The following is a 24,492-nucleotide window of genomic DNA, read 5'->3' on the forward strand; positions in this document are numbered from 1 at the left end:
AATATGCTATTGGACCATAAACAGATCCGCAAGGAAGGTGACATATTTTAAATATGCTATTGGACCATAAACAGATCCGCAAGGAAGGTGACATCTTTTAAATATGCTATTGGACCATAAACAGATCCGCAAGGAAGGTGACATCTTTTAAATATGCTATTGGACCATAAACAGATCTGCAAGGAAGGTGACATCGTTTAAATATGCTGTTGGACCATAAACAGATTTGTCCAAATAATCATGATCCATTCTTTTTTGAAAATATATCTAATAATTTATCGATCTTAAAAGTAATACAGTAATATAACTCTATTGTTATGATGGGAGATTATACAACAGGTTTAAGTACCTCAATGTACTGTAAAGGAAATCACACTACACACTATTACCATTATGCAGGCTTAAATATCCTGACCTAGTGAGATATACATTGCGGAAGCTCAATCGAGCTAGTCATCTTGATTACTTTCTTATGTCATTCTCGCTGACACCAAAAGTTTAAAAAGTGTTGATAGGGGAACGAATGCAGTCGGACTGTCAAATAATTGGTATACACCTTCCTAGTATAAAATTTCCACAACGGCGAGGGTAATGGACATTTAATCAAAGCCTACTGGATGACAACTTGTTTTAAATGAAGACCGAAGAATTTCTAAATTACTTTTTCGGTAACAATTTGCCAGCGTCATAACACGGTCATAACCGTTTCATAATATGTCAACAGCTAACATAACATGTCATAGCCTGTTATAATATGGTCATAACACTGTCTTCACACCTGAGGAGACCTGTTGTGACATATATTGTGTTAATTTATGATATGGTCTAATGCCTCCCATCAAAAAGATAACTGGCCCAAGCAAGCATAGGTTGCACCTGAAGCGTGAGGCAACTTCATCAACAACTATGCAGAGGATAATGCAATAGTATTACCAGGATGCCACCCAGGACACAAACACTTTGGTTGAAAGCTGCTGCCATCTCATGTGACAAAAGCAGCGGTGTGGTGTCTCTACAAGGAATCGATGACAAAGCTTGTGTCATGACTCTCCTGGATGAGGATCCAAGGCCTCAGATCTGCTTGGCAAATAGCTGATGATGACGAGACCCCTCTCACCCACAGAAGAGGTGAGGTGAGGGGCGGGCTGGGCCGGTTTTGACACCTTAAAAACCACTGACTAAGAATGAATATAACAGACCAAAATATGTGAGACCGTGGTCCACACATTGAAATGCTGGAAACACGGAAACTCTCAACCACAACACTAGATGAGAAGATAATCTCACCTACCAGACCAGAAAAGTGTGGTGCATTAGCTGCATTTGGGAAATAGTTAAAACTTTGAACCAACACAAAAGGAAGAAGAACCTCACCTACCAGACCAGGATACCAACAGTCTGCAGCTGCACATGTAAAGTGCTTCAAACTCTGACTAAAGACACGAGGTGGTATGCAGATATTTGCGCAGTCTTGCACGAATTGGAACATTTTCTGGATGGCGCTCGCATTGCCTTGTTGTTTTCCATACAAATAATAACTTTGGACATGTGTGTGTTCCTTTCAAAGTAAGGTCCTTATTTTCTGTATATCGTGTTGTTGTTTCTACTGTAGGCACATACAGTATGTAGGTACAATTGAAGTTGGATGTTTACATACACCTCAGTTTTTCACAATTCCTGACATTTAATCCTAGTAAAAATGCACTGTTTTAGATCAGTTATGGTCACCGCTTTATTTTAAGAATGTGAAATGTCAGAATAATAGTAGAATAATAGTAGAGAATTATTTATTTGATATTTTATTTCTTTCATCACATTGCTAGTGGGTCAGAAGTTTACATACACTCAATTAGTATTTGGTAGCATTGCCTTTAAATTGCTTAACTTTGGTCAAACGTTTCAGGTAGCCTTCCACAAGCATCCCACAATAAGTTTGGTGAATTTTATCCCATTCCCCCTGACAGAGCTGGTGTAACTGAGTCAGGTTTGTAGGCCTCCTTGCAAATGCTTTTTCAGTTCTGCCCACACATTTTCTATGGGATTGAGATCAGGGCTTTGTGATGGCCAATCCAATATCTTGACATTGTTGTCCTTAAGCTATTTTGCCACACTTTGGAAGTATGCTTGGAGTCATTGTCCATTTGGAAGACCCATTTCCGACCAAGCTTAAATTTCCTGACTGATGTCTTAAAATGTTGCTTCATTATATCCACATAACTTTCCTACCTCCATGATGCCATCTATTTTGTGAAGTGCATCAGTCCCTCCTGCAGCAAAGCACCCCCACAACATGATGCTGCCATCCCCGTGCTTCACGGTTGGGATGGTGTTCTTCAGCTTGCAAGCCTCCCCCCTTTTTCCTCCAAACATAACGATGGTCATTATCTATTTTTGTTTCATCAGACCAGAGGACATTTCTCCAAAAGGGAGATCTTTGTCCCGATGTGGAATTGCAAACAGTAGTCTGGCTTTTTTATGGCGGTTTTGGAGCAGTGGCTTCTTCCTTGCTGAGCAGCCTTTCAGGTTATATCGACATAGGACTCGTTTTACTGTGGATATAGATACTCTTTACTGTGGATATAGATACTTGTTTCCTCCAGCATCTTCACAAGGTCCTTTGTTGTTGTTCTGGGATTGATTTGCACTTTTCGCACCAAAGTACGTTCATCTCTAGGAGATAGAATGATTCTCCTCCCTGAGTGGTATAACGTCTGCGTGGTCCCATGGTGTTTATACATGAACATGGTACCTTCAGTAGTTTGGAAATTGCTCCCAAACACGAACCAGACTTGTGGAGTTCTACAAAACATTTTCTGACGTCTTGGCTAATTTCTTTTGATTTCCCATGATGCCTAGCAAAGAGGCACTGAGTTTGAAGGTAGGCCTTGGAAAACATCCACAGTTATACCTCCAATTGACTCAAATGATGTCAATTAGCCTATCAGAATCTTCTAAAGACATTTAATCATTTTCTGGAATTTTCCAAGCTGTTTAACCTCTCTGGGATATGCGGGACTAGTGTCCCACCTGGCCAAAAGCCAGGGAAAATGTAGAGCGCCAAATTCAAATACATTACTATAACTTTCATTGAATCACACATGCAAGATAGCAAATTAAAGCTACACTTGTTGTGAATCCAGCAACACGTCAGATTTCAAAAAAGCTCTTCGGCGAAAGCAAACAATGCTATTATCTGAGGATAGCAACTCCGTGAACAAAGAGAGAAAAGCATATTTCAACCCTGTAGACAAAACGCATAAATAAAAATATAATTCATGCCTTACCTTTGACGAGCTTCTTTTGTTGGCACTCCAATATGTCCCATAAACATCACAAATGGTCCTTTTGTTCAATTAATTCCATCGATATATATCCAAAACGAGTTTGATCCAGAAAAACACCGGTTCCAACTTGCGCAACGTGACTACAAAATATCTCAAACGTGACCTGTAAACTTTGCCAAAACATTTCAAACTACTTTTGTAATACAACTTTAGGTATTTTTTTACGTAAATAATCAATACAATTGAAGTCGGGATGATCTGTGTTCAATACAGGAGGAAAACAAACTGTAGCTAGCTTTTTGGTCACGCGCCCCTATCTAACAATACACTTCAAGTGACCCTCGTTCAATTTCGCCGTACTTCTTCATTACACAAAGGAAAGATGTCCTAACCGACTTGCCAAAACTATAGTTTGTTAACAAGAAATGTGTGTAGTGGTTGAAAAATTAGCTTTAATGACTCCAACCTATGTGTATGTAATCTTCCGAATTCAACTGTATGTATGAATCTACTTAAGGAGCATAATGTATTAAAAATTTTATACGAATGTTTTCAAATCCTGGTGACAGATAATGCATTCCGTGTGTATAATAGTTTTTTGAATGTTGTACTGATTTATATTGAGCTAACACTAAGCTATTTGCCAGCTACGTGTATGTGTGTCACAATGTTTCTTGACTTTTTACAATGTATTCTGGGTGTCACATAAACATCTGTCAGACCAAAGATGTTATAACGGGGTGAAGGAAGGGAGTGAGTAAATTTCCGGAAGTGAAGTGAATGATTGTAGATGACACCACCCCTTCAACATACATACTATAAAACAGACCAAACTCATCTTGTCTCCTCTTATTATCTTTGGTTGGTGCGACCAAACTACCCCTCACCAGGTTACTTTCGATTTCTATAGAGTGTTTTATTCAATTATTTCGATCATTGGTGAGCTCACTCATGATGTGATAAAGTATAAATCAAATGAAATTCTATTTGTCACATGCGCCAAATAGAACAGGTAGACCTTACAGCAAAATGCTTACTTACAAGCACTTAACCAACAATGCAGTTAACGAAAACGTGACTCTTCTACAGACACAGACAATTTCATATTTTCACCACCGGGAATGGTAAAGGTCGAAACCGATATGTTAAAATCAATAAATGACAAACCGGGTGTACTTGAATTAGTTAGTAAGGATATAAAAGAGTTGAAGGCAAGCCTCGAGATGAGTGATGAAAAAGCTGCAACATTGGAGAAGGAAACAAACAAGCTTAAAGGGAATGTCAATAAGATTGAAATTAAAAAGGACGACACCGTTCTGAGAGAAACCTTACTGGATATACAAACTAGATCCATGAGAGAGAATCTGGTACTTACAGGTATCCAGGAGAAAGAAGGAGAAGTTCCTGAATCTGTAGTTAGAGAGTTCCTCTTTACAGCACTTCAGATCCCACGCGAAGCTATCGCGCAGTGACCATTAGAAAAGTAGGCCCAAAATGAAGCCTGCCCCACAACGTCATTTGCTTTTGGGTGACAGTGAGAGAACCGTTAGGGTAAGAAGCACAATTCGACCTCAGGTACGTTCCTAAGGTCCTCCCGATCTGTGCAAGCCTAACCTTGACCGTGTAGCATTAACCCTTAACAGTAAAACAGGGTTTTTTGATCTCACAGATTAGAATGACTTCTCTCCCCATAGGAATACATTGCCTGCTCCTCTAAATTCAACCTGAGGCCTATGTGGGTTATGAATGCCTTATGAACCTGTCTTCGATGACAGTCCATCAGGACACTATGAGGTCTACCTGTGTCGATTCTAAACTTCCTGGACCAACCGGAAGTGGTTAAAATCACCCTAAAAGTGTATATCCATGCCTGCAGTTTGATAGACATAGTGCATTCAATCCTGTGTAAATCAGTCAGTTAACATTCTGTTAAAAATTGCGCAACATTTCCTGCTTCTCATGCCAGGAATATAGTATATGTATATGATTAGTATGTGTGGATAGAAAACACTCTGACGTTTCTAAAACTGGTTAAATCACGGCTGTGACTATAACAGAGCGTGTGTTTCATCGAAAAGCGCAAGAAAATCTGAAAACTGAAAACTGAAAAAAGTATCAATGCGCCACTTGCATGTATTGTTGAATGGAAACTAAATTAAATGGGGCCGAGATTTCAATTCCTACAGCTTCCACACGATGTCGCCAGTCTCGTCATTTGCGGTGCCTTTGTTTCTTGGTCAAACGTAGTAGAGAGAACACTTTCCATCCGGTCTCCGACAGGAAGTTTTGGAAGAGAGATTTTGGAAGATGATTTGAAATCGTGGAGCTATTGAATACACATCGCCCCGTGATCAATTTGATAGATTATTAACGTTTACTGATACATAAAGTTGGATTACAAAAGTATTTCGAAGTGTTTTGTGAAAGTTTATCGTCGACGTTTTTAATTTAAAAAAATGACGTAGCGTTTTCAAACTGTGTTTTTTTCTGAATCACACAGTTTCCATAGATGGCTATTTTGGGTATATATGGACCGATTTAATAAAAAAAAAGACCCAATAGTGATATTTATGGGACATATAGGAGTGCCAACAAAGAAGCTCGTCAAAGGTAATGAAAGTTTTATATTTGATTTCTGCTATTTGTGTAGAGCCGGCTACGTCGCATTCAGGTATTTTGGGGTGTTGCAATGCTATCAGATAATAGCTTCTCATGCTTTCGCCGAAAAGCATTTTAATAATCTGACTTGTCGGCTAGATTCACAACGAGTGTAGCTTTAATTCACTACCCTGCATGTGTGTTTTAATGAACGTTTGAGTTTTAACGAGTGCTATTAGCATTTAGCGTAGCGCATTTGCATTTGCTGAGACAGTTGCGTCTCAGGTGGGCTTAAAGACTTAAAACTCAGGATTCTGTAAAAGCATACCCCAACGAGGATATGTGTTGACTTATAGCTTTCTGTGCCAACCAGACGTGCCATAATTGGTGTCTCAGGGGCTGTTTCGAGGGGTTAAAAAAGTCAGATCTTTCCAAAACTTCATAAATGTGATTAGGCAACCCCCATGAACTGTAAATCAGTCATTTTTCCCATAAATTTTCAAAGGAAAACTAAATCACACACACACACAGCTTGGAAGGAGGGACGTATTGGGGTGCATAGAGACATACACTGCCTGCATTAGTTAACCTTGTTGGAACTTTTAAAGAACCGTCAGACCTAGAGTTCCGAAACTTTAGATCCTGTTCTAGACCTCAGGTCGATAGGGCGTGGTGAGTTACGTGGCTCTAGAAGGATCTCGGACCGAGAGACAGCCTCGTACATTTGCAATGACTTCAATTCATTTTTGCATCACGAAAATGACGACATTTAGAAATGTCCCCGAGTCGCAATACTAGGTGCATTGCGACCGTCTCAGCCCATATAGACAGGCCCATATAGACAGACCCCAACGTTTCTGTCCGATAGCTCATTCAAGGACCCCGTAGCAAGTGGATTTTCAGCACCAATTAGGGTTTTGCTCGGACACCAAATGACCTATCAACCCGAAACTTGGGATTCGTGGTCGCCTCAGCTAGGCCTACACATGACATAAGAAATGGACCCGCAGCTAGAACGTAACTACGTGTTTTATGTTTTTTTATGGTTTGAACAGAAGGCGTTGTGAATTTTGGGCCAGCTCTGAAGTATGTGATAGTTGGCTACTAAACGAGTTGGAAAAAGTGGGTTTGGTGTCAGTTTGTATCAGTTTGGTGTCAGAATGATATCTAATTGACTGATGGACGGTGACTTGCTGGTGACTCTTGTCCATTTGCAATATGTTTAAACAGTGAGGTACCATCACCAAAGTGACATTCTGAAATCAACCCTAACGAGCGATTGAGAAGAACCAGAGTCACTGCCCAGCCATCCCGAGTTCATCGGGCCAGGCAATTTCACATTCCTGCAGGATTTTTATAGCATAACAAATTCGTGATGGTAAATGCCCATTGCACCATATTGCAAATGCACAGTGACTTAGCAAAAGTGAGAAAACATAAACAAATGGACATAATGAAATCAACACAACGAGCAATGGAGAACACCCACTATCACTGCCCGGCCATCCCTTGTTCATCAGGCCAGTCAATTTTGCATTTCTGCAAGATTTTTGAGCATGTCAAATTTCTTATGGCATTTGGCCCCCAAAAAAGTGACTTTTGACTTTGACTTTTGACTTCCTATGAAATCATATTGCAAATGGACAAATCATATTCCTTATGCACAAGTAAACAAAAAAAAATATGATAATAACATTTTACAAAAGCATATTCATACAGTTCTTACACATGATTAATTGACATAAAATTGAAACAATTTCGAAAAACGGTCCAGAAAGCACTTTTTTACGAGGGTGATACGTTTTTTTTTTTAAGTTCACATTTTCGACTTTTGACTTCCTATGAAATCATATTGCAAATGGACAAAACATATGCCTTATGCACAAGTAAAAAAATAATAATAATTATGATAATAAAATACGACTAAAGTATGTTGATACAGTTCTTATACGTGTGTAATTGACACAAAATTCGAAAGAATTGTGACACTAGACATATTAGGGAAGCCATAGAAAAAAGAATCTGGTTGATATCTCAGTCACTGCTCAATAGGGACGCATTGGAACGCAGAGGTTTCTAAATAAGAGTCACTTCCTGATTGGATTTTTCTCAGGCTTTCGCCTGCAATATCAGTTCTGTTATACTCACAGACAATATTTTTACAGTTTTGGAAACTTTAGAGTGTTTTCTATCCTAAAATGTCAATTATTTGCATATTCTAGCATCTTGTCCTGACAAAATAGCCCGTTTACGTTTTTTTTCCAAAAATGAAAATAGTGCCCCCTAGATTCAAGAAGTTAATAATCGATCAAATTGAAGACGGGTCTATCTGTGTTCAATACAGGAAGACAACAAAACAAGCTACATTTCAATGTCTTGAAATGTGTTACAGTGTTACGCAGATCCTAGATGGCCGTACTTCTTCATTGCACAAAGGAATAACCTCAACCAAATTCCGAAGACTGGTGAAATCCAGTGGAAGCGGTAGGAACTGAAAACAAGTTCCTAAGAAATATCGTTTCCCAATGAGTAATCACTGAACAGACAGAGACCTCAAAATAAAAAAATAAAAATTCGGAACGGTTAATCCTCTGAGTTTTGCCTGCTACATAAATTCTGTTATACTCACAGACATGATTCAAACAGTTTTAGAAACTCCAGAGTGTTTTCTATCCAAATTTACTAATAATATGCATATCTTATATTCTTGGCATGAGTAGCAGGAAGTTGAAATTGGGCACGCTATTTATCTAAAAGTGAAAATGCTGCCCCCTATACCTTATTAAGAAGTTAAGATTAGATCAAACAATAATATTAAGGGATTAGAAATCCGTGGCTTATAAACTAAGGTGTCATTTAACGCTGATAATTCATGTTTTCTTTTGAAACCCCAAATAGAGTCTCTCCGCGGCCTCATAGAGAATCTAGATACTTTTGCTATTCTCTCTGGATTAAAACCAAATTATGATAAATGTACTATTACGTATTGGATCACAAATTTTTATTTATTTAACATTACCATGTAGTTTACCAATAAAATGGTTTGACGGAGATGTGGACATACTCGGTATACAAATCCCAAGAGAAAGAAAATATCCCACTCCAATAAATTTGTATAGAAAATTAGCAAAAATAGATAAGATCTTGCTAGCATGGAAAGGAAAATACCTGTCTATTTGTGGAAAAATCACCCTGATTAACTCTTTAGTCATATCACAGTTTACCTACTTGCTTATGGTTTTGCCTACACCTAGTGACCTACTTTTTACATTATATGAACATAAAATATTCTATTTTATTTGGAACGGCAAGCCAGATAAAATTAAAAGGGCCAATTTATATAACAAATATAAATTCAGAGGGCAGAAATGATTAAATATTAAAGCATTAGAGCTATCTCTAAAGGCATCAGTCATAAAAAAGTTATACTTAAATCCAAACTGGTTCTCTAGTAAATTGGTACGAATGTCTCATGCTATGTTCAAGAAGGGCCTTTTTTCCTTTATTCAGATTACACCGGCCCACTTTCGACTGTTTGAAAAGGAAATAATCTCCAAAATATCTTTATTTTTTAAACAAGCCTTATAAAGTTGGTTGCAATTTCAGTTTAATCCACCTGAAAAGACAGAACAAATAATACAATAAATATTGTGGTTAAATTCAAATATACTAATTGATTAAAAAAGAACTGTATTTTTCGAAGATTTTTTTTAAAAAGGTCACATTTTTGTGAATGATATCATAAATTGGACTGGTGGAGTTATGTCACACATGCAGCTAACACAGACATATGGAAATGTCTGCTCTACCCAAAATGACAACCAATTAATTGCAACATTACCACAAAAATGTAAGAGGCAAGTAGAAGGGGAAAAAAGTAAGGAACTTGTATGTCGGCCCTGTATTAAAGAACATAAATGGTTAAAGAAAAGTGTGATAAATATAAACATATACCAATATAATTTAAGGACCAAAAACTGACAGCTGTGCCATATACATTGAAAAATAGTTGGGAAGAGATTTTCGATGTACACATGGTTTATGAATTGATATGCAAAACAATGCCGGATGCAAAGAAAATTCAATTTAAATTACTATACAAAATTATTGCAACTAATATAATGTTATATGTATGGGGGATACAATCTTCCCAACTCTGCAGATTGTGCTTTGAGGACGCAGAGTCATTAGATCATTTATTTTGGCATTGTCCATATGTAGCTTGTTTTTGGTCACAGGTCCAGGAATGGCTGAAGAATTGCAACATTTGCCTAGAACTAATGCTGCAGACAGCAATACTGGGTGATTTGAAAAGCCATATAGTCAGTCAATCAATAATATAATAATTATTTTAGCAAAAAAAATATTTTTAATTTACAATCTGTAGAAGCTATGAGAATAGAAAGGTTCAATTTGTTTGTGAAGCATCACAGCACAGTTGAAAAATATATGACAAATAGAAATCCAAAATGGATGATGTTGAGAGATCGATAGGAGAGGTTGAATGGAGCTGAAGGATGGGACTAATAGCAAGATAAAACATGTAAAACATAAGGGATCTGTAAAATGTACAGTGCCTTGCGAAAGTATTCGGCCCCCTTGAACTTTGCGACCTTGTGCCACATTTCAGGCTTCAAACATAAAGATATAAAACTGTATTTTTTTGTGAAGAATCAACAACAAGTGGGACACAATCATGAAGTGGAACGACATTTATTGGATATTTCAAACTTTTTTAACAAATCAAAAACTGAAAAATTGGGCGTGCAAAATTATTACAGTTTTATATCTTTATGTTTGAAGACTGAAATGTGGCAAAAGGTCGCAAAGTTCAAGGGGGCCAAACACTTTCGCAAGGCACTGTATATACATGTATGTTCAGAACCTTTGTGAAATAGCACATTTACAAATAGAAATCAAACTGAATGGACATCAGAAATAGAGGAAGGATTAAAAACAAACAAAAAATTACTATTGTAAAACAGACTGTGTATGTAAAATGTGTATAAGATGTATAAATTGAAGGTAAAAGCCGAAGTGTTTATTAGTTTACTCCAATTGGGGGATCAGTGGTAGAGTTTGCCAGGAATAATACTAAAGGTATATTCTTAAAAAAATGATGTATGTCTATATAGGTATGTGTATATATGTGTATACGTATGCATGTGTGTATGGATATATATATATTTACCAAAAAATATATATGGGGGATTGGAAATGATGCAGACAATTACATTGATGGAACCAATATTCTTTCCGCATATTAAGCTGATCCACCCCTTTAAAAAAAACTATGCAGTTAAGAAAATACCCCCCAAAAATATATATATAAAAAAAGTAAGCGATAAGAATAGCAAATAATTAAAGAGCAGCAGTAAATAACAATAGCGGGGCTATATAAATGGAGTACCGGTACATAGTTAATGTCAATGTGCGTGGGCACCGGTGTCAAGGTAATATGTACATGTAGGTAGAGTTATTAAATTGACTATACATGGATAATAACAGAGTAGTAGCAGTGTTCCAGAGAGGTGGGTGGGGCAATGCAAATAGTCTGGGTACCCATTTGATTAGCTGTTCAGGAGTCTTATGGCTTCGGGGTATAAGCTATTTAGGAGAGTCTTGGACCTAGACAAAGCGTCCCGCTCCTTGAAAGCGGCAGCTCTACCCTTAAACTCAGTGCGAATGTTGACTGTAATCCATGGCTTCTGGTTGGGTTATGTACGTACAATCACTATGGGGATGACATCCTCAATGCACTTTACTGATAAAGCCTGTGTCTGATGTGGTGTACTCCTCAAAGCCATCAGAATTATCCCGGAACATATTCCAGTCTGTGCTAGCAAAGCAGTCCTGCAGTCTACTTCATCTGACCACTTTTTTATAGACCGAGGTACTGGTGCTTCCTGCTTTATTTTTTGCTTGTAAGCAGGAATCGGGAGGACTTGGTCAGATTCATTTGAACAGATTTGCTAAATGGAGGGTGAGGTTTGTACGCGTCTCTGTGTGTGGAGTAAAGGTGGTCTAGAATGTTTTTCTCCCTCTGGTTGCGCATTTAACATGCTGATAGAAATTAGGTAAACATGATTTAAGTTTCCCTGCATTAAAGTCCCCTGCCACTAGGAGCGCTGCCTCTGGAGCGTTTTCCTGTTTGCTTATGGCGGTAAACAGCTCATTGAGCATGGTTTTAGGGCAAGCAATGGTCTGTGGTGGTATGTAGACAGCTACAAAAAATACAGATAAACTCTCTAGGTACAGTGCCTTGCAACAATATTCACCCCCCCACCCCCCTCCTATTTGTTTGCCTTACAACTTGGAATTGAAATAGATTTAAGGGGGATTTGTTTATTTTTGATTTACACAACATGCCTACCACTTTGAAGATTCAAAATAATTGTTATTGTTAAAACAAACAAGAAATTAGACCAAAAAAAACTGAACCCCCCCACCAAACTCATCACTTTGTAGAGCCACCTTCAGCAGCAATTACAACTGCAAGTCTCTTGGGGCATATCTCTATAAACTTGGCGCATCTAGCCACTGGGATTTTTGCCCATTCTTCAAGGCAAAACTGCTCCAGCTCCTTCATGTTGGATGGGTTCTGCTGATTTACAGCAATCTTTAAGTCATACCACATATTCTCAATTGGATTGAGGTCTGGGCTTTGACTAGGCCATTCCAAGACATTTAAATGTTTGCCATTAAACCACTCGAGTGTTGCTTTAGCAGTATGCTTTGGGTCATTGTTCTGCTGGAAGGTGCACCTCCGTCCCGGTCTCAAATCTCTGGCAGACTAAAACTGGTTTCCCTCAAGAATTTCCCTCCATTTAGTGCCATCCATCATTCCTTCAATTCTCACCAGTTTCCCAGTCCCTGCCGATGGAAAAACATGATGCTGCCACCACCTTGCTTCACTGTGTGGATGTTGTTTTTTTATGCATGCACCACTTTTCAGTTTTTTTTAACAAGTTATTTTTATAATTTCACTTCACCAGTTTGGACTATTTTGTGCATGTCCATTACATGAAATCCAAATAAAAATCCATTTAAATTACAGGTTGTAAATCAACAAAATAGGAAAAACGCCATGGGTGGTGAATACTTTTGCAAGGCACTGCAGGCCAATGACTAGATAAAGTTTATAGTTAACTGTAGTTTTTCCTTATTGTAGGCTACTACTTTTACCAGCTTTAGTCTTGAAATCTTTGGTTATTTCCTACACTACTCAGTCTGTTTAGGACATGTCCTCACGTGTGGATACTTAAAAGATGCGTGGGGCTAAGGCTTAAGAGGGTGTGAAAGATGCTGAATGGGTCTTGACAAAGAATAGCTCTCCAGTAGTTTACCAAAACATTCAAGGGCCATTTTATCAAAAGTTTATCAACTTTGAAAACATATTTACTTTCCCATTGTCCCTCATCTGCAGTTTATGATATATCATGATATACCAGTCTCTACTTTTATCCAATGTAAAAAACACAATTTCAAATGTTGCTACATAAGACCGAATTGAGGCGGTGAGTCAAAAACCTGTTTTGGCTTTGTCATTATGGGGTATTGTGTGTAGATTGACAAGGATTTAATTTAATTAAATACAATTCAGAATAAGGTTGTAACATAGCAAAATGTGGAAAAAGTCAAGGTGTCTGAATACTTTCCGAATGCACTGTATGTTTGTGGTAAACATTTAGTGAGGCAAAAAGAGGTAACAACAATTACCTAGATAGTGCACATTGAACTATAATATAACTTATCTACGAAGTGACTTGGTTTCTGACTGTTGTTTGTTTAGCTGTCACCCCCATTCAGCACTCAATATAGCTAACGTTAGATAGCTAGATACCCACCATAGCTACTATGTCACCAAGACTTAGTAAATAGACTGATACATCTCTGGTAATAGCTAGTCAATATAGTGACAATGTGAAGGCATATCATAAGATCAGCCAGAAACTTGTGTATCCAGACAAAATTGGAAACTAACCAGGCAAGTGTTTCTAAATGTTGCTAGCAAACTAGCTGTGTATATTGATAGTTACACTGTATTATTGTTGCAGGGTCGAAAGAGCAATAAGACTGACCATCCGGGCTATATTCGCTCCTTTCTCCCCCAATTTTACTAGGATCCCCATTATCTGTTTCAAAAGCAGCAGCTACACTTCCTGGGGTCTACACAAAACATGACACATAATACAGTATGACATAATACAGAACATCAATAGACAAGAACAGCTCAAGGACAGAACTACAAACGTTTTTTAAAAAGGCACATGTAGCTCACATATCAGTACATACACACAAACTATATAGGTCAAATAGGGGAGAGGTGTTGTGCCATAAGGTGTTGCTTTATCTGTTTCTTGAAACCAGGTTTGCTGTTTTTGTGAACAATATGAGATGGAAGGAACTTCCATGTAACCTTTGAACAAATAGCTAACAGAAGAAAACAAACACCCTCTTGAAAGCACACCCACTGGAGAAGGGAGTCCCTGGGAAAGCCAAGGGGGAGAGAGGAATCCCAGGGAAAGCCCCCGGAACCCCAACCCGTAGAGGTTCCCCAACATGAACAGGTTCCCCAACCCAAAGGGGTTCAATTGACTACAGCTGAGCTGGTATAACTAGAGCAGGAAACCCTCCCTTGAGGAACGGGAGGGATGCGGCCAGGTGAGAACCCTTCCACAACCCTATTAAGTGTTAGATCTGAGTAAGCCCACTGTATTAAATTTAATGCCCCGATTGATCGATCTGATCTACGTCAAAATGTATGTTTTTATTCACTGGCCAGCCCGGGACTGCAGCAGATCCTTGCCAACAGAAGCTCAAACTAAATTCCCCAGACTGACCTGTAAAATTGACTGCTTTGAAATCAGGATGAGCATTCAAAAAGACTGAAATCCCAGTAAGTGATCTAGAAATGTATCTAATTGAACTGTTTTGAAATGAGTTCACCTGTGCTATAATGTTCATTCGTTTTTAATAAGTAAAAAGTAAGTGTTTTCATGACCTTTCAACTGTCGTAAAGCACTGTTGCAACATCAATGCCATACAAATGCTTACAGGGACACGTAGCCGTGATTAGTTAACGGCATACTATAACATACAGTACACTGGTGGTATAACAAGGCAATGCAGTTTATAAAACACAAAATATGCGTTGAAATACACATTGATATTATATTCCCTTACTCCCATATATATATATTAGCTAGTTGTGCCACATCATACATCACAATCAAATTATAAGAAGTGGACCAAAGTGAAGTATTTCATTGGCTGCCACCCATCTGGCAGCATCAAAAATCTGTCAAAAGGCTGGGGAGGATGGGCATAAGATGTCCACACTGTGAGAGAATCAGGCTTTATGTCCTATTCGTACCACTACCCTGGAGATCAGGCAGGCAGTACAGTTTCTTAAAACAGCATATCTAGTTGCTCTAGTGCTAGTGTACAGAAGCTCTCTTTGACCTGAGATGGCTACCATAAACAATGGAATATATTGTATAATGGTTGAAATAATTGAACCTAGACTGCATAAACATTTATCTGTGCTGTGTCTGATGCACGGCCAGACACGACTCCAACACCATCATTAAGTTTGCTGAGGACACAACAGTGGGAGGCCTGATCACCGAAAACGATGAGACAGCCTATAAGTAGGAGACCAGAGACCTGACCGTGTGGTGCAAGGACAACAACCTCTCCCTTAATGTGATCAAGACAAAGGAGATGATTGTGGACAACAGGAAAAGGAGGACCGAGCCCATCCCCATTCTCATCGATTGTGCTGTAGTGGAGCCGGTTGAGAGCTTCAAGTTCCTTGGCGTCCATATCACCAACAAACTAACATGGTCCTAGCACACCAAGACTGTCGTGAAGAAGGCACGACAAAACCTATTTCCCCTCAGGAGACTGAAAAGATTTGGCATGGGTCCTCAGATCCTGAAAAGGTTTTACAGCTGCACCTTTGAGAACATCCTGACGGGTTGCATCACTGCCTAGTATGGCAACTTCTCAGACTCCAACTGCAAGGCACTACAGAGGGTAATAGGTATGGCCCAGCCAAACTTCCTGCTATCCAGGACCTCTATACCAGGCGGTGTCAGAGGAAGGACCTAAAAATGTTCAATGACTCCAGCCACCCTAGTCATAGACTGTTCTCTCTGCTACCGCACGGCAAGCGGTACCGGTGCACCAAGGCTAGGTCCAAGAAGCTTCTAACCCCCAAGCCATAAGACTCCTGAACAGCTAATCAAATGGCTACCCAGACTATTTGCATTACCCCCCCCGTGCGCTGTTGCTACTCTCTGTTGTTATTATCTATGCATAGCCACTTCAATAACTCTACCTACATGTACATAATTACTTCAATTACCTTGACACCGGTGCCCCCCTGCACATTGACACATTGACTCTGTACCGATACCCCCTGTATATAGCCCTGCTATTGTTATTTACTGCTGCTCTTTAATTATTTGTTATTCTTATCTTTTACTTTTTTTTAGGGATTTTCTTAAAACGGACTTGTAAGTAAGCATTTCACTGTAAGGTGACAAATACATTTTGATTTGATGTTCTTGTGTCCTTCATTTCAGATTTTGTCAGACAGGAACTTCGCACCTATGGATGATTTTGCCTTTATTGGAGCACACTTCATAACACCTGCCTTCATCCGCGGTCGGAAGCAGTTGCCAGGGAAAGAGGTAGAGCAGTCAAGAGTGAAATCAGTGGATTCCCATGGGTTAGAATTCATTAATGTTGAAAGCTTAAATTATGCTTCAGAATTCTATGTTTGTGCATAGTATTGAACTCCAATAAATAACAATGAATCTGCTTCTGTTCAGTAAGATCACTGAGTATTGTTCCTGTGTTTTGCAATAGAGAGGCTGATAGCCACATAACCTGCCCCTGGTTAAGAACATGAAGGATGAGAGCGAAGACAGAAGAGGCAACACTCGTCAAAATCAACACGACTGGCAGTGTGGTAAGTGTGTGATGATGAACTTGCTAATGACAGCAAGAACAATAGGGCTTGTCATGGTCATATGTTATAATCTTACTAGTGCCCACATACAAGAGTGACCTGCAATATTGTAACTGGCAAAATCATGTTTATTTTACAGGTTAAACTGCAATACCACTGCCTGCCCTACTGCAGCTGACGCCTGCCCTCCTGCTGCTGCCTGCACTGCTGATGCCTACCACACTGCTGCTGATTCCTGTGCTACTGCTGCCTGTACTGCTGATGCCTACCCTGGTGCTGCCTGCCATCCTGCCTTCATTGCCATTACCACTGGGGTAGTGATCAGCCTCCTAATAAAGTACACAGTTATGAACAGAGACAAACGTGCATGCATGACGTTTGTGACTGACCGGCTCGATCTTATTTTACATCGGATAAAAGTAGACTCAGAGCTAGAAAATGGTATATCATCCGCTACAGTTGAGGATCAATGGGAAAGTAATTCTGCTTTGAAAGTTGATCAACTTGCAAACCCACTATTGATAAAATGGCCCTGGGATGTTTTGGTACACCTACTGCAGAGCTTTTCTTTGTCTATACCCATTCAGCATATTTCACACCCTCTTAAGCCTTAGCCCAACCATCTCTTTATGGATTCACTCATTCTAAACAGAGTGAGTACGGTGTTGTACTAAACAACCAAAGATTTCAAGACTAAAGGCTGGTTTATACCACGTCTTTCAAGATGTCTGTAGACAGTTGTCGCAGTGACATCATGAACATTCTATTGTCGTCCGAAATCAAAACTGTCGTTGTTGTTTTGAAAAGTAAAAAAACACAAAAATGACAGGCTGCATGACATCAGCAACCTGCTGGTCCAATATAGCATAAATTGTGCATTTTAACACAATAAACCGATCCGTTTAAAAATGTATTTGTCAATCTAGCAAACTAGGCAACTAAAAGCAACTTTCTAAACAATGTTTTGATTCGTTTTTAGCTTGTTAGCTAGCTAGGTAACATTAAGTTAGCTGGCTAGCCAGTTCAAATATGACCATAATCATATAGCTGACAACATCTTAACTTTAGCTAATTTGTATGCATTATTGCAGGAAATAAACTCACAACAACATCATTATTTTGTTAATTGCGAGCTAATCACAAAAAATAGCTTACGGTTGTGCTTGTGACGAAATAAAAGCAGGGCATTCTACTGGAGAATTCTAGAACTTGGACACTGTCTCGTTGGCCTAACATTATATCCTAATTTGACTTTGGTGCAAGTCATGTTGTTCTTCACATTACGGTCTCTGGTAAACACTCACTATCAAATAAAATCCAATAAAATCAAAGGGTATTTGTCACATACACATGATACAGAAGCTGTAAATGGTACAGTGAAATGGCTTCTTGCATAGTGGAGTTTTTTGTTTAGACATATAGCTAGATAGCTAAACAATGAACCATAATCCAAACTCATAACGTTACTACCGTCAATGAATCTGCAGGTAGCTAAAGCTAACCAACTAGGTTCAATGTTAGCTAACTAGCTAACATTAGGCTATAACTAGCAATGCAAATTGCTCTGAGATGTGAATAATATACCTTCACAGATCATACACGTAACAATAGCTAGCGAGCCAGCCAGCAAATGTGCTAGCTAACGGCAACCTTTAACTTGCATTGAAAATGACTTTCTGAATAAATTAGAAACCTATAATATCTGAAAATGTAGCTAGCTAGACTCTCTTACCCATATACATGGATGAACGATTCTCCCTCTCTGTCACGGATGCCACGGTTGCCCTTAGTTTGAAGATGTATTCCGGAGACAAGTGTTTTTTACAACTGTCACGCCTGCTCCTGCTCTCCCTCTCTGGTGCTTGAGGGCACCAGGCTGCCCTTCATTACGCACACCTTTCACCATCATTACATGCGTCCGCGCTCAATGGACTCACCTGGACTCCTTCACCTTGTTGATTGCCCCATCTATATCTGCCTGTTCCTTCATTGTTCCCCATGTCAGCATTAATGCCGTTATGTTTTCATGACCAGACGCTGTCCTGTCCTGTTTCATGTCTGTTAATTTAATGTTCACTCCCTGTACTTGCTTCTCATCCATCAGTGTCTGTCCTTACAGAATGCTGACACCAATATGTGAAGGGAGTTTGTTTCTTTGTTTTTGTTAGTGACGTCAGGTCCAGGTGCCGACATCCGATGGAACCGGGGGTACCTCAGCTGGCTCGTCAGGCTTCCACACCTCAGCCGGCTCGTCAAGCTCCCACGCCTCAGCCGGCTCGTCAGGCTCCCACGCCTCGGCCAGCCAGTCAGGCTCGCCCAGGTAGGACGCTGGGTGGCACCCCTAGAGGAGGGGCTACTGTCAAGCCTTTTTCTGCTCTCCCTCTCTGGCGCTCGAGGGCACCAGGCTGCCCTTCATTATGCACACCTGCCGCCATCATTACGTGCATCAGCGTTCATTGGACTCACCTGGACTCCTTCACCTTTTTGATTGCCCCATCTATATCTGTCTGTCCCTCCGTTGCTTCCCCGTGTCCGCATTAATGTCGTTATGTTTTATGCCCAGACGCTGTCCTGTCTTGTGCTGTTTTATGTCCATTGTTAATTAAATGTTCACGTCCTATACCTGTTTCTCGTCTACCACCATCGATCCTTACAGAACAGCCGTCTTTGTGTTCTCTTTTTGACTCCCTCTGCATATTTGCATATTTTTCTCCATTTTAGCTAAAATAATCTGCTTCCAATGGGCATTCCACTGATTTCAAAACTCAGTCCTCCTGAAAGTGGAGAGCATGAGCAAGGTTTCCTGAAATGAGTCAAATTTTTTCAAAATATTTGTTTATTCTCTGCAGCATCTCAATTTTTGATGTACATTACATTTCATTACATTTGTGAACATACTTTTCCAAGTTATGACACGGATTACTTTTATTAAAATGAAATAGATCTATACAGTAGTGTTTGTATGTCGTAAAGGTATACCTGTGTAGCACCTACCTATACATCCTCTTGTGTCAGTGTCTGTCTGGGGAATATGTGCCTCGCCCAAAAGTCACTGATGATGTTGATGAAATCTTCATCTCTGGTGACATGGAAGATCAGGCAGTCTTTTGGAGTCCATGTGATAAAATCACTGTAAGTAGCCTGTGTCACAAACATCTTCGTCTGCACCTGTAGTAGAATGGTAATCAATACTTTTAATTTTTTAAATATATTTTTTAATCTTTATTTAACTAGGCAAGTCAGTTAAGAACAAATTCTTATTTTCAATGACGGCCTAGGAACAGTGGGTTAACTGCCTGTTCAGGGGCAGAACGACAGATTTGTACCTTGTCAGCTTGGGGATATGAACTTGCAACCTTCCGGTTACTAGTGCAACGCTCTAACCACTAGGCTACTGGGACCCTTCAGACACCCCACATATTTATTATTCTATTTATTAGTTCTATATACACTACTGGTCAACAGTTTTCGAACTTCTACTCATTCAAGGGTTTTTCTTTATTTTTACTATTTTCTACATTGTAGAATAATAGTGAAGGCATCACAACTATGAAGTAACCAAAAAAGTGTTAAACAAATCAAAAAATATTTTATATTTGAGATTCTTCAAATAGCCACAATTTGCCTTGATGCCAGCTTGGCACACTCTTGGCATTCTCTCAGCCAGCTTCACCTGGAATGCTTTTCCAACAGTCTTGAAGGAGTTCCCACATATGATGAGCACTTGTTGGCTGCTTTTCCTTCACTCTGCGGTCTGACTCATCCCAAACCATCTCCATTTGGTTGAGATCGGGGGATTGTGGATGCCAGGTCATCTGATGCAGCATTCCATCACTCTCCTTCTTGGTAGAATAGCCCTTACACAGCCTGGAGGTGTGTTGGTTTATTGTCCTGTTGAGAAACAAATGATAGTCCCACTAAGCCCAAAGCAGATGGGATGGCGTATCGCTGCAGAATGCTGCAGTAGACATGCTGGTTAAGTGTGCCTTGATGTTACGGTTTCCTTGCGGTGAAGGTGAGGAGGACCAAAATGCAGCGTGGTAATTTTGATACATGTTTAATAAACAAATAAACACGAACAATACAAAACAAGAAACGGAACGTGAAAACCTAACCAGCCTATCTGGTGCAAACAAACACAGAGACAGGAACAATCACCCACGAAACACTCAAAGAATATGGCTGCCTAAATATGGTTCCCAATCAGAGACAACAATAAACACCTGCCTCTGATTGAGAACCACTTCAGACAACCATAGACTTTTCTAGATAACCCCACTAAACCACAATCCCAATACCTACAAAAACCCCCAAGACAAAACACACAACATCATTAACCCATGTCACACCCTGGCCTGACCAAAATAATAAAGAAAACACAAAATACTAAGACCAGGGTGTGACAGAACCCCCCCGACCCCCCCAAGGTGTGGACTCCCAGCCGCACACCTAAACCCATAGGGGAGGGTCCGGGTGGGCATCTGTCCACGGTGGCGGCTCCGGCGCGGGACGTGGACCCCACTCCGAAAAAGTCTTAGTCCACTTGCATCGCGTCCTTTGATTGGTGATCCTCGCCGCCGACCTTGGCCTAGTAACCCTCACCAAGGACCCCACTGGAGTGAGGGGCAGCTCGGGACTGAGGGGCGGCTCGGGACTGAGGGGCGGCTCGGGACTGAGGGGCGGCTCGGGACTGAGGGGCGGCTCGGGACTGAGGGGAGGCTCAGGACTGAGAGGAAGCTCAGTCAGGTAGATGGCTCTGGCAGATCCTGGCTGGCTGGTGGTTCTGGCAGATCCTGGCTGGCTGGCGGTTCCGGTAGATCCTGGCTGGCTGGCGGATCCTGGCTGAATGGCGGATCCTGGCTGAATGGTGGATCCTGGCTGAATGGCGGATCTGGAAGATCCTGGCTGACTGGCGGAGCCTGGCTGACTGGCGGCTCTGGCGGATCCTGGCTGACTGGCGGCTCTGGCTGCTCCATGCTGACTGGCGGCACTGGCTGCTCCATGCTGACTGGCGGCTCTGGCTGATCCATGCTGACTGGTGGCTCTGGCTGATCCATGCTGACTGGCGGCTCTGGCTGATCCATGCTGACTGGCGGCTCTGGCTGATCCATGCTGACTGGCGGCTCTGGCTGATCCATGCTGACTGGCGGCTCTGGCTGCTCCATGCAGACTGGCAGCTCTGGCTGCACCATGCAGACTGGCAGCTCTGGTTGCTCCATGCAGACTGGCAGCTCTGGCAGCTCCATGAAGACTGGCAGCTCTGGCAGCTCCATGCAGACTGGCATCTCTGGCAGCGCTGGACAGGCGGAAGACTCCGGCAGCGCTGAACAGGTGGGAGACTCCGGCAGCGCTGTAGAGGAGGAAGGCTCTGGCAGCGCTGGACAGGTGAAGCGCACTGTAGTCCTGGTGTGTGGTGCTGTCACTGGTGGTACAGGGCCGAGGACACGCACAGGAAGCCTGGTGCGGGGAGCTGCCACCGGAGGGCTGGTGTGTGGAGGTGGTACTGGATAGACTGGACCGTGCAGGCGCACTGGAGCTCTTGAGCACCGAGCCTGCCCAACCTTACCCGGCCGATATGAGGAGCTGGTATGTACCGTACCGGGCTACGCACCCGCACTGGAGACACCGTGCGCTCCACAGCATAACACGGTGCCTGCCCAGTCTCTCTAGCCCCCCGGTAAGCACAGGAAGTTGGCGCAGGTCTCCTACCTGGCGTCGACATACTTCCTGTGTGCCCCCCAAGACATTTTTGGGGCTGACTCTCGGGCTTCCATCCACGTCGCCATGCTGCCTCCTCATACCAGCGCCTCACCGCCTTCGTCGCCTCCAGCTCTTCTTTGGGGCGGCGATATTCTCCAGGCTGAGCCCAGGGTCCTTTACCATCCAATATCTCCTCCCATGTCCAGAAATCTGGATTTCGTTGCTCCTGCTGCCGCTGCCTATCACCACGCCGCTTGGTCCTGTTGTGGTGGGCGATTCTGTTAAGGTTTTTTTCCGTTGAAGGAGGGAGACCAAAATGCAGCGTGGTCATTTTGATACATGTTTAGTAAACGAATAAACACGAACAATACAAAACAAGCAACGTAACGTGAAAACCTAAACAGCCTATCTATCTGGTGCAAACAAACACAGAGACAGGAAATATCACCCACGAAACACTCAAAGAATATGGCTGCCTAAATATGGTTCCCAATCAGAGACAACGATAAACACCTGCCTCTGAATGAGAACCACTTCAGGCAACCATAGACTTTTCTAGATAACCCCACTATACCACAATCCCAATACCTACAAAAACACCCAAGACAAAACACAACACATAATTAACCCATGTCACACCCTGGCCTGACCAAAACAATAAAGAAAACACAAAATACTAAGACCAGGGCGTGACACTTGAATTCTAAATAAATCACAGACAGTGTCACCAGCAAAGCATTCCCACACCATAACACCTCCTTTACAGTGGTTAATAAAACAGATGTAGAGATCATCCGTTCACCCACACCGCATCTCACAATTATACGGCGGTTGGAACCAAAATTCTCCAATTTGAACTCCAGATCAAAGGACACATGTCTTTGCAGCAATTCAACCATGAAGGTCTCCTCTGAACAGTTGATGTTGAGATACCTGTATGTCTGTTACTTGAATTCTGTGAAGCATTTTTTTGGGCTGCAATTTCTGAGGCTGGTAACTCTAATGAACTTATCCTCTGCAGCAGAGGTAACTCTGGGTTTTCCTTTCCTGTGGCGGTCCTTATGAGAGCCAGTTTAGTCATAGCACTTGATGGTTTTTGCGACTGTGCTTGAAGAAACTTTAAAAATTCTTGAAATGTTCCGTATTGACTGGCCTCCATGTCTTAAAGTAATGATTGACTGACGTTTCTCTTTGCTTCGTTGAGCTGTTCTTGCCATAATATGGACTTGGTCTTTTACCAAATAGGGCTATCTTTTGTATACCCCCCCTACCTTGTCACAACACAACTGATTGGCTCAAATGCATTAAGCAGGAAATACATTTTACAAATAAACTTTTAACAAGGCAAACCTGTTAATTGAAATGCATTCCAAGTGACTACATCATGAAGCTGGTTGAGAGAATGCCAAGAGTGTGCAAAGCTGTCATCAAGGCAAAGGGTGGCTATTTGAAGAATCTCAAATCTCAAATATATTGACATTTTTTTAACACTTTTTTGGTTACTACATGATTCTATATGTGTTATTTCATAGTTGTGATGTCTTCACTATGATTCTACAATGTAGAAAATAGTAAAAGAAAGCCCTTGAATGAGTAAGAGTTCTAAAACTATTGACTGGTAGTGTAAATACAGTGAAAGGATCTTCCTTGTGTAGAACAAATGGCTTTTCTTTGGAGAAGTGTCACATCCCAGATGCCCTGTGCTGTCCTGCAGTCACTGATCAACTGTGCTGTCTGTGTCCTGTCCTCAGTTGTAGGGACACTTGTCAACCACAATCGTGTCAACCACAATCTGCACGTGATGCTTTCCCCAGAGTGTCCATGGCTACTCCCTGTTCCTCTGATGGCACATTCTGTTGATAAGGGATTGCGAGGGATTATCATTAGAGGTGTATATTACACGGTAGGTATAACAGAGCCTACACAAGC

The 24,492-nt window shown here is 41.0% G+C and overlaps 1 long non-coding RNA gene across 2 annotated transcripts in view; it reads left to right on the forward strand.

Annotated features, from left to right (window-relative positions):
* LOC109895576 (uncharacterized) overlaps positions 1 to 19,818 on the forward strand; it is an 82,404-nt gene extending 62,586 nt beyond the window's left edge. Inside the window, exons 3-6 of one of the 2 annotated variants that reach the window (XR_002256004.2) lie at positions 16,475 to 16,582; positions 16,761 to 16,863; positions 17,003 to 17,177; positions 19,032 to 19,817. This is a non-coding gene — a long non-coding RNA (uncharacterized LOC109895576). Of the gene's footprint in view, positions 1 to 16,474; positions 16,583 to 16,760; positions 16,864 to 17,002; positions 17,178 to 19,031 lie in introns of both variants that reach the window. The other variant, XR_002256005.2, reaches the window with a different exon arrangement.
* Positions 19,819 to 24,492: the final 4,674 nt, after the last annotated feature.

This window comes from Oncorhynchus kisutch, linkage group LG8, assembly GCF_002021735.2.
Source record: "Oncorhynchus kisutch isolate 150728-3 linkage group LG8, Okis_V2, whole genome shotgun sequence".
Taxonomy (NCBI): domain Eukaryota; kingdom Metazoa; phylum Chordata; class Actinopteri; order Salmoniformes; family Salmonidae; genus Oncorhynchus; species Oncorhynchus kisutch.